The following is a 16,783-nucleotide window of genomic DNA, read 5'->3' as shown; positions in this document are numbered from 1 at the left end:
GGCCAAGGACACTTCCCTGTGGGACACCAACTGTAATTGGTTGAGCGGAAGAGCTTGCCCCATTTGCGTACACATATTGGCTTCTGTTGCTGAGGTATGACTTGAGGTAGTTGAGGGAGTGCCCTCTAATACCATAGTGTGACAATTTTACGTGGAGCAAGTCATGGTCAACTGTATCAAAAGCTTTACGTAAGTCAATGAAGATCCCCAGTGGGACTTCTTTTTTCTCTATTGCAGTGTATATATGTTCTAGCATGTGTATAATAGCATCATTAGTATTTTTATTAGGCCTGAATCCAAATTGGCAGGGGTTGAGAATGTTTTGGGAGATGAGGTAGGAGTAGATTCGTTTATGAATTAATTTTTCGAAGATTTTTGAGAGAGGGTGTAAATTGGATATTGGCCTATAGTTATTCAACTCTGTTTGGTCTCCTCCTTTATGGATCGGGGTGACCCTTGCTATTTTGAGAGCTGTAGGGAAGGTGGAGGATTCAATGGATTTGTTAAAGAGTGTTGCAATGATTGGTGATAGTACTTGTGACACTTTTTTGTATATAAAGGGTGGTAAGGTATTTAAATCTCCTGCCTTGTTTTTTAGTGCGTTGATAATAAGGGAGACTTCGTATGGGTTAGTCGGAGCTAGGAACAGTGTGTTCGGGTAGTTGCCAGTGAGGTAGTCATTTGGTGGGGTATCTGAGCTTGGGATTTTATTGGCAAGGTTTTGTCCTATAGTGGAGAAGAAATCATTGAGTCTGTTTGCTGTTTCTGTTGGTGGGAGTTGGGGTTCATCTGATTTTGCTAATTTTATTTCGCTATTTCGTGATATCTTTTTTGTTCCCAGAATTTCTGATAGGGTCTTCCAGGTCTTTTTTATATCACCTCGTAAGTTGGATAATCTGTTCTCATAATACAGTTTTTTTGCCCTTCTTATCAGGCTGGTTAGGATTGACGAGTAACGTTTTGTTTGGTCTCTGGTTATGTGACCCATTCTGTACTGTTTTTCATATCGGTGTTTTGTATTTATGGATTTGAGAATGCTGGGTGTTAGCCAGGGACTGTTCAGTCTCTTAGCTGTCATCTGTTTAGTTTTTTTAGGGCAGTGCTTGTTATAGAGGTATTGGGTCTTTTTTAGAAAATTATTAAAACATTCGTCAATATCTGTATAGATTTCTAGCTCAGTGTGCCAGTCAATGTTTGTTACTGCTGTTGTGAAGTTATTAATGGCTGCCTCATTGTGAAGTCTGAAGGTGACTTTAGTAGTGTCTTGGGGTATTTTACCAAGAGTTGTTATGAGGAAAGTAGGGTAGTGGTCTGTGGTATTATCTGTAATTATGCCTGATTTTAAAGGGGATATGGTGTTGGTCCAGATGTGGTCAAGTAGGGAAACACTAGTCTCCGTAACTCTTGTAGGTTTTGTTACTGTTGGTAGCAACATGCAGTTACTCATTGTGTTTGTGAATTCAGTAACGTGTGGGTCCTGGTCTTGCAGGAGATTTATATTGAAGTCACCTGAGAGTAGTAAGTGATCTTTGTTCATGCGTGCATCAGTTATCATACTTCCTAGGTTTTGACTAAATTGGCTAATGTTTGATTGTGGAACTCTGTAGATGTTTATCACTGTGAGAGGTTTTTGTAGGTATTTGGATTTGAATTTAGCTATTATATATTCCCCATGTTCATCCCTTGTGCAAGTATTAGTGATACATTCTAGTTGGTCTGAGTAGTATATAGCTGTGCCACCCCCTTGTTGGTCTGGCCTACAGTTGTGTATGGCTGTGTAACCAGGAATGGCATAGACATCTGTAGTATCAGGCTTTAGCCAGGTTTCAGTTAGTGTAATGATGGACATATTGGCATGCAAGGAATTTAGTAATGCTAGGAGGTCATCGTAATGCTTGCTTAAAGATCTGATATTGTAGTTAAAGATAGTTATGTTGTTGTTGGCTCTGAGAAGTGCCTTTGATTGTTCTGCTGTGTAGTAATTACAGTAACTGTTTGAATCATTTAAGTCATTAAATAAGAGGTTGGTATCAGGATCAATGCTTGTAATCATAAGATTTGTAGTGAATCTATAGTTAGAATTAAGTATAAAACAAAGTAAATATTCTAAAGCTAAAAAAATAGCACCTGAATTATTTAACAAATGTAAAAATAATGAGCTAAGGTAGTTTTTTAAAGCTAAAATAAAGGAGACAATATAAAAGGGACTAAAATAATTTGTGGTGAACAAATAAAGTGATGATCAAATAATGGAGCTTGGGAATATGATAGTAGGTAGTACTTTAAAGGTAATTCTTTAAAGTTAGAATTATAATATAAAATTATAATATAAAAGGGACTAATATAAGTTGTGGTGAACAATAAAGTGGTAATCAAATAATTGCACTAAGGTCTAATATAATGACTTTTGTGGAGTCTATGTTTTGAGCTAGAATGAGCTATAGTACAACTAGATTTAATCTAATAATATAACAATACAAATTAAAAATAGCACCAGTCTCTCACTAGTAATTGCAATATGGTCTAATATAATGAATTTGGTATTGACTATAGTACAACTGAGTTTAATCTAATAATATAAAAAAGGCACAAGACTCTCAATTGTAATTGTACTAAGGTGTTATATAAGTTGTTTACAAGAATTAGAGTATAACTAGATTTAAATTGACAAGATAAAATATACAAGTTAAGGTAGCAAAAGAATAAAAAAAGTAGAAAAAAAAATATATGAGGTAGTTGGTACTAGTTAGCAAAAGATAGTTAAGGGCCTTGAAGAATAATATAATTGAAATATACACTAATTGCACACACAATATAGTCACTAAGATATGAAAACAATCTTAGAGTAGGAATTACAAACTTATAATATAAAAATACAAATTGAAATGGTACTTGCAATTGCACTAGAGTCTGGTATATGTTGTTGACAAGATCAAGAGTATAACTAGATTTAAATTGACAAAATATAATTCACAATTAAAGTACCAAGAGAATAATAGTAAAAAATAACAAGGGTAATGACTTGGTTATAATATGATAGTAAGATGGTGGACAGGTACACAGGTACACAGGTACACAGGTACACAGGTACACAGGTACAAAGGATAATATAAAGGTTGGAGTTGAATATACAAACTTGAAAATTTGGCAACAAAATGTTATGGGAAGTATAAAATAATGTTTAATGTACAAAAGTAAAATTGACTGGTAGTAAATATGGTGTTTAATAAAATTTTAGTAAGTAATAATGATTACAAAAAAGTGAAAAAGTAATGTTTATTTCATTCAGTATTGCACTGGTAGTTATACTAGAGGTTATATGGCAGTACAAGGTAATTAAGAGTACTCTAAGACAAGAGAGGCCTAGCTTCTCCCTACGATCCCCGTGAGGGCGGGGAATGTGGCTAGGCCTGGGGACAGTTGGTCCCAAAGATTAGGGGATACTTGTGCCTCCTCCCATGGAAGACTTAGGTCTCAGACACTCCCTAGACAGGCAGCCAAGGCCGGGCCACCACTTGGAAAAGGCCCGGGCCGGGAGAATACTGGCGAATCAAGAAGATACAGACCATAGCTGACATCAGTGACATACTACTATATAGAAAGCCACTTGTTATGCACAGCATTTCGGACAAATAAGTTTAATTTTGTCCCAGGATGCGACCCACACCAGTCGACTAAAACGCAGGTACCTACTTTACTACTAGGTGAACAGTGACAGCAGGTGTCTTAAGGAAACACGTCCTAATGTTTCTACCCTTACCGGGGATCGAACCACTGACCTCAATGTGTGAGCTGAGCTACTAATCACCAAACTCCACGCCTAGTTCATATTATTCTTATAACTATTGTAACATTTTTATTAGCAGTATTAGGGTATTATTATGAAATATTAAATTATTTATCAGAGTTTTCTGTGCACAATATATTCAAGAACCCAATGTTACCTGCATAGATAAAATGGTAATATAGAGACATGGGTGTGATATCATGTGATGTTCTACTTTATATGTGATGTATGTTATGTATATGATAGGTGACAATGCAACCCAGGTATGTGCCACAGGAAGACTTAAGGGTAACAGATAAACACCAGGCCCGGTGGCCTGGTGGCTAAAGCTCCCGCTTCACACACGGAGGGCCCGGGTTCGATTCCCGGCGGGTGGAAACATTCGACACGTTTCCATACACCTGTTGTCCTGTTCACCTAGCAGCAAAATAGGTACCTGGGTGTTAGTCGACTGGTGTGGGTCGCATCCTGGGGGACAAGATTTAAGGACCCCAATGGAAATAAGTTAGACAGTCCTCGATGACGCACTGACTTTCTTGGGTTATCCTGGGTGGCTAACCCTCCGGGGTTAGAAATCTTATCTTATCTTATCTCTTCCAACTGAACTTGCAAGTTCTTGGGTCATTTGGCATTCAGCTTCTTATCCAAAGTCTGTTCTGTATGTTGACAACTGAATAATGTTGTTGGCATTCATTCACCCTCTTTTTTACTGACGTCTGAAGACTGCCACCTCCCGTTGCTCGAATGGTAGTGCACTCAGTTCACACACTGAAGTCCGTGGTTCGATTCCCAGAATAGGTGAAATATTAGGAAGTTTCCTTGAGACACCTGTTGTCCCTGTTCACCTATCGGTAAAATAGGTACATGGGTGTTAGTCGACTGGTGTGGGTCGCATCCTGGGAACAAAAGTGATCTAATTTGCCCGAAATGCTCTGCATAACAAGCGGCTTTCTATATAGCAGTATGTCATTGATGTCAGCTACGACTGTATACCTTGTACATGTACTTGTAGAAATAAAGAGTATTATTATAAGTGCAACTAATGCGACATTTGATTGTAGCAACGTTTCACTCTCCAGGAGCGAAACGGCTTGACAAAGCTCCTGGAGAGCGAAACGTTTTATTTATTCATTTATTTATTAATTTGAACATGATACAGTGAGGTACAAAGTTATTACAGTGCAACATGCCAAAGCCCCTTGTATGCATAGCATTACGGGCTGGCTTAAAATTAACTTAAGATTAACTAAGTAATGATATATTCAGTGGTAAAAACATTATTGTAAACAGATAACAATTTAGCACAAATGAGTATTACAAAGACAGGTCATATGGTCATTTACTCTGTTGCTGAGCATTCAGTAGAGTGGAGTATTCTGTTAGGTAATGTAATTAAAAAATAAAGTTTGGGTCACAGGTTAGACATTTATGAGATACAATAATGAGAAACATTTATGAGATACAATTTATGAGATATAATTATTCAGTATTTATTTACTTGTGGGTGAGTAAGTGATTTTTGAGAAGAGACTTGAATTTATAAACAGATAGTGTTTCTTTTTATATTCACAGGTAATGAATTCCAGATTTTAGGGCCTTTTATGTGCATTGAGTTTTTGCATAGCGTGAGATGGACACGAGGAACATCAAAGAGTGATCTGTGCCTTGTGTTATGGTCATGTGTTCTGTTGAGGTTGGTAAGGAGACGTTTGAGGGGAGGGTTAATATCAGAGTTAAGTGTTCTATGAATGTAGTAGGTGCAGTAATAAGTATGGATGTTTTGCATGGTGAGTAGGTTTAGAGTTTTGAATATTGGTGGAGTGTGCTGCCTGTAGTGGGAATTTGTTATCATTCTGACTGCAGCCTTTTGTTGGGTAATTAGTGGTCTGAGATGGTTTATTGTTGTTGAGCCCCATGCACAAATTCCATAGGTGAGATAGGGGTAAATAAGTGAGTGATATAGGGCGAGTAGGGCTGACTGTGGAACATAGTACCGTATCTTCGATAGTATGCCTACGGTCTTAGAATTTTTTTTGGAAATTTGTTGTATATGTGTTTGAAATTTGAGTCTATTATCAAGGTGGATTCCTAAAAAATTTCCCTCTGTGAATTTTGTGATAGGTGATCCGTTTATCATTATATTAAGAGGGACGTCTGTAGCTCTGTTGCCAAACTGAATGAAGTAGGTTTTGTCAATGTTTAAAGTAAGTTTGTTAGTACAGTGGACCCCCGGTTAACGATTTTAATCCGTGCAAGAATGCTCATCGTTATGCGAAATAATCGTTATGCGAATTAATTTTCCCCATAAGAAATAATGGAAATAAAATTAATCCGTGCAAGACGCCCAAAAGTATGAAAAAAAATTTTTTTTACCACATGAAATGTTAATTTTAATACACACAAACTGAAAAAGGCATGCACAATTACATGACACTTACTTTTATTGAAGATCTGGTGATGATTGATGGGATGGGAGGAGGGGAGAGCATTATCTTCTTACTGTTTAGAAGGGGAATCCCCTTCCATTAGGACTTGAGGTAGCAAGTCCTTTTCTGGGGTTACTTCCCTTCTTCTTTTAATGCCACTAGGACCAGCTTCAGAGTCACTGGACCTCTGTCGCACAACAAATCTGTCCATAGAGCTCTGTACCTCCCGTTTCTTCAAGACTTTCCTAAAATGGGCCATAACATTGTCATTGAAATAGTCACAAGCACGGCTTGCAACAGCTGTGTCAGGGTGATTTTCATCTATAAAGGTTTGCAGTTCAAACCACTCTGCACACATTTCCTTAATCTTTGAAGTAGGCACAATGGATTCCACAACTGGCATAGGCTTCTCAGGGTTAGCCCCAAACCCTTCAAAATCTTTCTTAATTTCCATACTAATTCTCACCCTTTTTACCACAGGGTTGGCACTAGAAGCTTTCTTGGGGCCCATGGTCACTTATTTTCCAGAAACACCACCGAAAACACTGTAATAATACGAAATATTCCGAGTGTATGCTTGGATGTTACCGCGGAGGCTGGCTGGTAAACAATGGGACGGCCGGCACATGTGAGGGCACATTGGACGCGTCTCGGACGAAAATCGGTATGCGGGTTTTTAATCGGTATGCGGGGCAAAAATTTTGCGATAAAAGTAATCGTTATGCGGAAAAATCGCTATGCGATGCCATCGTTATGCGGGGGTCCACTGTACTTGTGGAAAATACTGTATATATTTTCCAGAAATTCAGTATTTAAATATGTAAATAGATGGCCATACTGTATTTAATAATATTTATGTCATAGAAAACGGAAAGCCTGCGTCGGTGCAGACGAGACTCGCCATCTTGGTTTTGATATTTGTACAAACGTTGGTGTAATGGGAAGAATTTTTCGTGCTCTAGAGGTTAAAATTGTGTTGACACCTCTCAAATAGGAGGCGAAATTGGTGGATGTGCATTCCTGCATAACTTGAGATATCAGACGACTGGACAAGACAGCTCCAGGAAGCTCAGATTAGCTCTCTAGATTTGTGTATAATTCTGGCCAGCATTATTTTCATAGATTTAGTTAGAGTGAGGTTTTCTGAGTATGATACACATCAATCTCCAGTCAAATAAGTGAGTGATATTAAGATATATTTTCCTTCTGTTATGTAATTGTGTATATATATAACCATTTATTATTTTTAATATACAGTCCACAAATTTATATATTTACCAGTTTTCCTGGTAAATATATAGGTCCAGAGCAACTTGTGGTTATGACAGTGGTAGGTATCGAAGGGGGACATTTTTTGCGACCTAGGTGTCCCAAATTCCTACTTGTCTATGTAACATTGATAAATAATAATTATTTTTGTTATCATTTATTGTTATGTACATAATTAGTTACATTCAGATAAATGCAATTTTCCACAGTACTCATCTAGGTAGATATTTTCTGTAATTCGGTATTTACAGTATTGGGTAACGTGACTGGGCTCGGGTGAAAGACAATAAAACATCGCATTAGTTGCACTTGTGTCTTCTTTCTTTCTTTCAACGTACCAGCCGTATCCCACTGAGGTGGGGTGGCCCAAAAGAAAAAACTAAAGTTTCTCTTTTTAAATTTAGTAATATATACAGGAGAAGGGGTTACTAGCCCCTTGCTCCCGGCATTTTAGTCGCCTCTTACAACACGCATGGCTTACGGAGGAAGAATTCTGTTCTACTTCCCCATGGAGGTTGCACTTGTGTCCTTTTACTTAAATAATGGTGTTGGTGTTCATCCACCCTCTTTTCTTTCGAGTTCTGGAGAGTGTCACCTACATGGTTCCTAATTATAATAGGCTTGGCTGTGTTACTGTAAGAATGTGCGATCCTCTCTAGGTTTCTTAGGTGTTTCTGTTCCACTGGCTGTCATCTAGACTTTATCTTGACTGTTTGTGGCTGTTTGACTGTACACCTGCCTACTTCTTCGATGATGTATATTTTAGGTTGTAACGCTGAGTCTAAGACACATTGAGTGTGGAAAATTGCATTTACTTGGATGTATAATTATATACACAACAGTAAATGAACAATGATAACTATTATTTATCAGTTAGACAAGTAGGAATTTGGGACACTTAGGTCGCAAAAAATGTCCCCCTTCGATACTTACCACTGTCATATCCACAAGTTGACCTGGACCTATTAGTTAAATGAAATATTCATACACCAGGAATGCTGGTAAATATATAAATTTGTGGACTGTATATTAAAAATGATTATATATAAATTCACATAGACATAACAGAAGGAAAATATATCTTAATATCACTCACCAATTTGACTGGGTATTAAGTTGTATCATACTCAGAAAAACCTCACTAACTAAATTTATGAAAACACTGGCCGGAATTATACACAAATCTAGAGCTTATCTGAGGTTCATGGAGCTGTCTTGTCCAGTCGTCTGATATCTCAAGTTATGCAGGAATGCACATCCAACAATTTCGCCTCCTATTTGAGAGGTGTCAATCCAATTTTAACCTCTAGAGCACGAAAAAATTCTTCCCATTATATTAACGTTGTATCCAATTCAAAACCAAGATGGCGACCTCGTCTGCGCAGACGCAGGCTTTCCGTTTTCTATGACATAAATATTATTAAATACAGTATGGCCATCTATTTACATATAAATACTGAATTTCTGGAAAATATATACAGTATTTTCCACACTGAGTGTTACTCATGTGTTTTAGATTTACTAAAGTTGTGTATTCACTTGAATAATAAGTGTAAATTGTGCTGAACCTTACGGCATGGATTACGAGTACATTCACCATGGTTGTCGAGTTATAATCCAGTTTGATGTGTGTGTGGTAGTGCCCTCGACTCCCTTACTAGGCATTCACCGGAACTCAGTCATCACGTAGTAGCTTCCCCTCTTCCCAAATGCAGCACCTGACCGTCTACGTGCTGTATATAGACTCCTACTACATCATTTCTTCGTATCACATTGATAAACACCACCTGGTGAGCTAAGCTTCTTGATAAATGCCTTAATGCCGCTCTTGCGCCTTCCTTACATGTGTCGGTGTTCGTATGACATTTACAACTTACCGAGTGTAAACTAAGACAGCAATAACTGTGATATATTGTCTGTAATCTGAGGCAGTAACAAGTACGAGTGTCTATAATCTAATGAGTCAAACGACCCCAATGGAAATAAGTCACTCTGACTTTTTTAGGTTATCCTAGGTTCTCTACACATATGCTGCTATGTATGATAATTTATGTAACTGTATTTGTGTATACCTGAATAAATTTACTTAACAACTATGATTGTCTATAATCTAAGGCAGTAACAACTATGAATGTCTACAATCTAAGGCAGTAACCAGGAGTGTTTATAATCTTAGGCAGTAAGAACTAGGAAAGTGTCTGTAAGTCAAGGCGGTAGCAACCATGAGCATCTATAATCTTAATCAGTAATACCCAGATGTATGTCCGTAAACAAGTCAGGTTTAAATCATTGCCTATAATTTGTGGCACTCACAACCCAGAAAAAGTCTATAATCTGAGGCGGTAAACACCCAGTGCCTATGATCTAGCAGTCAGTCATAAACGCTAAATGTCAGTCAAGCAAAGAATCGTAAAGACAGATATAAAAAGCGACAGTCATTGCACCACCCAGTCGTTACTCATCAAAAGCGGCTACGTGACCTCAATTTCGAAGCGTATACTTTAAGAAATAATCCCGGTAATTGTTATTTTGAGAACAGTTCAGCGTGTGGGTGTGCAGCTGCTAAATTTCCCCGAACAGTCCTCGCCAGTCACTTCGTAACACAATCAGATAAGATGGTGATTGGGGCCATGAAACCATTGGTAGTTTGAACACGCGTAATTAATACTAAAAATGTGATCTATACTAGAATTTGTTAGGCTGGGCTTTATTAGATTTGATGAAGCTCAAGAAATGTGTAAAGGACTACTTTGCATGACATATCTATACCAAGAATTAGATAAAACGTTACTGATAAGGGTATAAAAAACAGGAGCAGTGTGAGATATGGACAGTGAATCATAGGTGCTGGTTGTGACAGGCCACCACTGCTAGTGCTGCTTCATACAAGGCAATACCTTGAGATTTTCATCTGGTTCCACTCAGCCAGTTTCCGTCCCTTCCATCTTGTGAGTTAGTTAATATTCTAGTCTGTATCTGACGTGAAATAGTTGTTAATGGGTTTGGTTTGTTAGGCTTAAAGCCTATCGACTGTCTCAGGGTCATTAAATATGGATAAAGTTTTACCTTAATGCCAGTGAAGAATGCTATAATCCTTAAGAAATTTACTGAAGTAAAATCTCGGTGTGTATATACACTGAAAGATACACACATCTCGATGTATATACCATAACAGGGACAAAGGTAGTAGGGGTGTGTGAGGGGAAGGTTCATTTGTGCCTGGTACCAGGAGCTGAATCAAGGCTCCACCTGTCATAAAACTTTCAATAGACTTATACTCTGTGGCGTTAGATACTTAACTGCACTTTAAAAAGTGACTATAGTACACATAATGTGAGTTGCAGCATGAGATGTAACTGTCGTAATGACGTCATTAATTCTGTTGATAGATACAAGAGAGGCTAGTGATACATTTATTACTGCTACCGATCACTCTCCAGTAACTTTATAAAGTCAGTACTTGATAAAACTGCTGGTAAGAGAAACGTATCCATAATAAATGTATCATTATTTAGTTTTGTGTCCATTCACTTACCAAATTACCCATAACATTCACACGACATTAGTGCTGCCAGCCATTATCCTCCAAGTTTAGAAAACAAAAATACAGAAATACAGCAGTACTTTTACTGGTCCATGATAGGTACTTCTTATTCAAGCATTTCCACTTGTGTATTATCCTAGGCTATTATGAAAGTTTGTCAAAGTCCTGCTTCAATACGCTACTGCCAATCACCTAAAACTTTTTTTTCACCTACCGGTGCTTTCGTTTATCATTTATTAATACAAATTAATCCAAATTAATTCGATTGGTTCGAATTCTGTGTTAGACATTTTCACTATTTAATTTATATCGCCTCTGTTTGTATAACCTATTTGCATACTTCATTATTGTGACCACTGATTCTATGGAGAAATAGACATAATAAATGGTGAAGGGGAAAGCCAGTGGAAGGCCTCGGTTTTATGACCAAAAGCTCTGGCTGCGGGTTATATGATAAAGACCCCGCGTCAGGAAACACTTGTCCTGTTTCCTGACAAACTCTACCTAACCTAACCCACGCAGTTCTAAACAATACAAGTTCAGTGCTTTTAACATATCTACGTAAGGAACCTTCGTAATATAGGGGATTAGTGCTGTTATCCTTATCTGCATGTTTTCTAGTGTATTAATATCAGTGTCTAATAAGATAGCAAGTCAGTGCCTTCAGCGGCTGAGTCAGGATGTCAGCTCTCATGCTGACGCATCTCTTAATATATATTATGACTCGTGGTTCATTGGAGTTTCATAGATTAGTGACATTAGTCAAACGTTTAACTGAGCATACAGTGCTTAGATGTTTCCTTGACGACTCTGACCGCTTTTTAAAAGCCTATATCAGTGCTACTCAACTGGTGGCCCACGGTCCGAATCCAGACCTTCTGAGTGTTGTAGTTGGACCGCGAGCTTCAGTTGTAGTTGGACCGCGAGCTTCAGTTGTAGTTGGACCGCGAGCTTCAGTTGTAGTTGGACCGCGAGCTTCAGTTGTAGTTGGACCGCGAGCTTCAGTTGTAGTTGGACCGCGAGCTTCAGTTGTAGTTGGACCGCGAGCTTCAGTTGTAGTTGGACCGCGAGCATCAGTTGTAGTTGGACCGCGAGCTTCAGTTGTAGTTGGACCGCGAGCTTCAGGGAAAAGCTTGATTAAATAACTGTTACCATGTTCAGGATCAGGTGGTACACAATAGCGGGATTAATACATTATTCTATCAGACAGAATAATGTAATAATCCCGTTCATAGAAAATAATGAGTACACTGCCCTATACTCGGATTGTTGCTTTTCATGATTGATTGTAAAGAATGTATCTAGACTTTTGCATATATTGGTAGTGGACCTTTGCTCAAAGTAGTTGAGTAGCCCAGGCCTATATGCTCTCGGCACCTTCCCAGCGCTGGTAGGTGCCACCACTTAACTCTGCTTTGGAAAATTATTATTATTATTATAATCAAGGGGGAAGCGCTAAACCCGGAGGATTATACAGCGCCTGGGGGGGGGGAATGTGGAAGGCATTCAGGCATAATTCGGGGAACTGGAGCACAGATCCAATTCCCTAAATCAAGAGCCCCTCACCAACATCAAGGAACCTTCCTTGAGGGGTGCTTTAGAAAAGTGTCCCAAGCGTACTTAACATATGTGTAATCTACGATATCAGGAATAACTCTGTCTAGGTGTCAAATATGAGTTGCGCTTGATAGGTCTTTAAAACATCGGAGCGTGTGCATATTCATATATATATATATATATATATATATATATATATATATATATATATATATATATATATATATATATATATATATATATTTAGGGAGGTACCACCTCTAGAACTGTCCTGGGGATCCTCATCCTCAGAGAAAAGAATAAACTTGCTTCAGGGAAAACTTAAGGTTCTCCCTGAAGCTGAGGATTTTCTCCTACCACCCCCTATATTTAATATATATTTTATTAAAAGACAAAATACATTGACAAAACAATCGCAAAAATACAATAGAAAGTAAAACAACCCAGATAACTACTCAGAGCTACATCTCGAATACTTCGTCCAGCTCCCCGGCGGTGGGCCGCGTGCCCAGAATGCTGCAGGCATTTCCTCTCTGGATCGCGACACTGAGTCTCTGAAAGAGGAAGCTGGTCGCCCTCTGGTCCTTGGTTTCTATGATGAGCTTTTCACTCAGCTCTCTGAGGAACTTTAGAACACACTTGCCCCATGCTCCAAGGGTCTCCCACCCTATTGCGATGAAGTTATAGCAAGGAGGAAGGTCTTCACATTTGCGGATCTTCTGGGTCTCCCTGTGGCTGGCAGCTCCACCTCCTTCAGCTACGGAGTATGGCAAGTAGGTGCTGCCAATGTGGCATATATATATATATATATATATATATATATATATATATATATATATATATATATATATATATGCAGATAACATTGTAATGAACTGGCAAATAATAAGTAGAAAAATTAATGGAATCGAGCCCTACAGTAAATGGCAAATCACCTAATTTGTTCATGATAAGCTATCTGAAATCTTGAGATTGTGTACACATTTTGCACCGGCTACCTGGAGAGTTTACCTGGAGAGGGTTTCGAGTGGCCGATGCAAAATGTGTAAACAGTCTCGAGATTTCAGAAAGAGAATCGTTATTTTATGAATTTTTAACCTAATAATCGTAAGTGTTTTTAGTGGTAATGCATTAATTTTCCGGAGACTTTACATATTGCACTGTATAGATAAACTGTGTGAAGAAATTATATGAACATATAAATGAAGGAACACTGCAGCAGGCCTACTGGCCTATTCTAGGCAGATTCAGTTCGCACGTACCTACACCCACTCATATACCTGTCCAACCTTTCAAGCTAGCCTAAGTTGTTGCCTCAGTGACTCTCCCTGGCAGATTGTTCCACTCATCTACAACTCTCTTACGAAGCCAGTACTTTCCATCATTCTTGCTAAATCTAAATTTCTTTAACTTGAATCCATTGCTACAAGTCCTGTCTTAATTATATATTTTCAACACGCTGTTTATATCGCCTCTATTTTTTTTTTCCATTTGTACACTACACTCATATCTCCCATGATTCTGCGACTTTCCAGAGAGTGCAAGTTCATTGCCTTCGGCCTGTCTTCGTAGGAAAGGCTTCTAATACAGGGAATCAGCTTCGTCATCCTTCTCTGTATATAGGAGGAGAAATTTTTTCCTGGATAGAGGCATGGTTGACAAATAGGCAGCAGAGAGTTTGCATAAATGGGGAGAAATCAGAGTGGGGAAGCGTCACGAGCGGTGTTCCACAGGGGTCACTGTTGGGCCCCTTGCTGTTCACAATCTATATAAACGACAAAGAGCGACATCAGCAAGTTTGCCGATGACACCAAAATAGGCCGTCGAATTCATTCTGACGAGGACATTAGAGCACTCCAGGAAGATTTGAATAGACTGATGCAGTGGTCGGAGAAGTGGCAGATGCAGTTTAATATAGACAAATGCAAAGTTCTAAATGTTGGACAGGACAATAACCATGCCACATATAAACTAAATAATGTAGATCTTAATATTACGGATTGCGAAAAAGATTTAGGAGTTCTGGTTAGCAGTAATCTGAAACCAAGACAACAGTGCATAAGTGTTCGCAATAAAGCTAATAGAATCCTTGGCTTCATATCAAGAAGCATAAATAATAAGAGTCATCAGGTTGTTCAACTCTATACATCCTTGGTTAGGCCTCATTTAGATTATGCTGCACAGTTTTGGACACCGTATTACAGAATGGATATAAATGCTCTGGAAAATATACAAAGGAGGATGACAGAGTTGATCCCATGTATCAGAAACCTTCCCTATGAGGATAGACTAAGGGCCTTGAATCTGCACTCTCTGGAAAGACGTAGAATTAGGGGGGATATGATTGAGGTGTATAAATGGAAGACATGAATAAATAAAGAGGATGTAAATAGTGTGCTGAAAATATCTAGCCTAGACAGGAGTCGTAGCAATGGTTTTAAGTTGGAAAAATTCAGATTCAGTAAGGATATAGGAAAGTACTGGTTTGGTGATAGAGTTGTGGATGAGTGTAACAAACTCCCAAGTACAGTTATAGAGGCCAGAACGTTGTGTAGCTTTAAAAATAGGTTGGATAAATACATGAGTGGGTGTGGGTGGGTGTGAGTTGGACCTGATAGCTTGTGCTACCAGGTCGGTTGCCGTGTTCCTCCCTTAAGTCAATGTGACCTGACCTGACTAGGTTGGGTGCATTGCCTTAAGCCGGTAGGAGACTTGGACCTGCCTCGCATGGGCCAGTAGGCCTGCTGCAGTGTTCCTTCGTTCTTATGTTCTTATGTTCTTATTTGTGTCCATCATATAATATGGAGACCAGAACTGAGCAGCATAATCTAAATGAGGTCTAAGATATATTACCTGAATAACCTTAGGATATCTATTTATTCTTTTTAGGATTTTTATTATGTATAATTTTCTTACATAAATCAGTTTTACAGGCCAAGATCTATTATTCTACCTAAACTCATTTCAAAGCCCAGCCCTAAGGTATATTAACCCCCAGGATGCCACCCATAACAGTCGAATAGCACCCAGGTACCTACTTAGTACTAGATGAACAGGGGCAACAGGTGGAAGGAAACATGCCCAACGTTTTCACTAGTGCCGGAAATCGAACCACGGACCCCTCGGTATATGAGCTGAGTGCATTACCAACCCAATCACGGGACACCTAAATTCTTGATATGAAGCCAAGAATTATGTTAGCTTTATTGAAAGCGCTTACTCGTTGTTGTCGTAGCTTTCAATTTCTGCCAACTAGTTCTAGATTTTTTTCATATTTACTTTGATTAAGATCTACATTGTTTAGCTTAAAAGTGCCATAGTTATTTCTTTTCCTAGGATTAGAACCTTTCACTTGTCTGCATTGAGCCACATGTGCCACTTCTCCGACTACGACAACAGCCTAGCCAGGTCATCCTGCAGCTTACTAGTGTCAATATCAGGAATTATTTAACAGCCTATTTTAGATTCATCGACAAAATTATGTCGATATTTATTGCATCATCAATACTGTTTGTGTCGATTGTGAACAATAATGGTTCCAGCTCTGATACCTGTGGCGCAACACTCTTAACATAGGTCCCCATTCCCATGTCTACCAGTTAGCCATACATCGACCCAGGAGATAATTTCTACTTCTATGAGCCGCTGCTTTCTTCATTAGTCTTCTGTTTAACACTTTATCAAATGTCTTACTGAAGTTCATGTACACAATATCATATTTATTAACTACCGCCTTGAATACCTTGGTAAAAAAAAATTAGTAAATTCCTAATCAGGAATGAACTTTTGTAAAACTGGGGCGAGATTCACCCATCAAGTTATATCTTTCAAGTTGGCTTCGAATTGCATCATCAGTTATTGAATCCATCAACTTTCCCACAATTGAGGCTGGACTAATTGTTCTATAATTTGAAAATAACCAATCTCCCACTTTATAAACGTGTATCACATTTACTGTATTCTATTTATCCGGTACAATACCTGTTCGTAGGGATATGTTGAGGAAGCTATCTGATGGCGTGCTAAGTTTGTCCTTGCATTCATTTAGAACCTTGAAAACAGCTCATCAGGGCCAGGTGACAGTCTGTCAGGTTATTAGAGAACTATATCAGTAGTGACTGATATTGCATAATTTATTCAAGTCCTGACCAGTATAATTTTGATTTCTGGTATTTCATTTGTATTCTCTTGTGTAAAAAT

At 38.4% G+C, this 16,783-nt stretch overlaps 1 protein-coding gene across 1 annotated transcript in view; it reads left to right on the top strand.

Moving 5' to 3' along the window:
• Positions 1-10,301: 10,301 nt before the first annotated feature.
• The window catches only part of LOC128692338 (caspase Dronc), a 22,857-nt gene continuing 16,375 nt past the window's right edge, over positions 10,302-16,783 (top strand). Inside the window, exon 1 of the mRNA XM_053781461.2 lies at positions 10,302-10,430. The gene's annotated coding sequence lies outside the window, so the exon portion shown is untranslated. The remainder of the gene's footprint in view (positions 10,431-16,783) is intronic.

Source organism: Cherax quadricarinatus, chromosome 6, assembly GCF_038502225.1.
Source record: "Cherax quadricarinatus isolate ZL_2023a chromosome 6, ASM3850222v1, whole genome shotgun sequence".
NCBI classification, from domain to species: domain Eukaryota; kingdom Metazoa; phylum Arthropoda; class Malacostraca; order Decapoda; family Parastacidae; genus Cherax; species Cherax quadricarinatus.
This window is presented reverse-complemented; position numbering and strand designations above follow the sequence as displayed.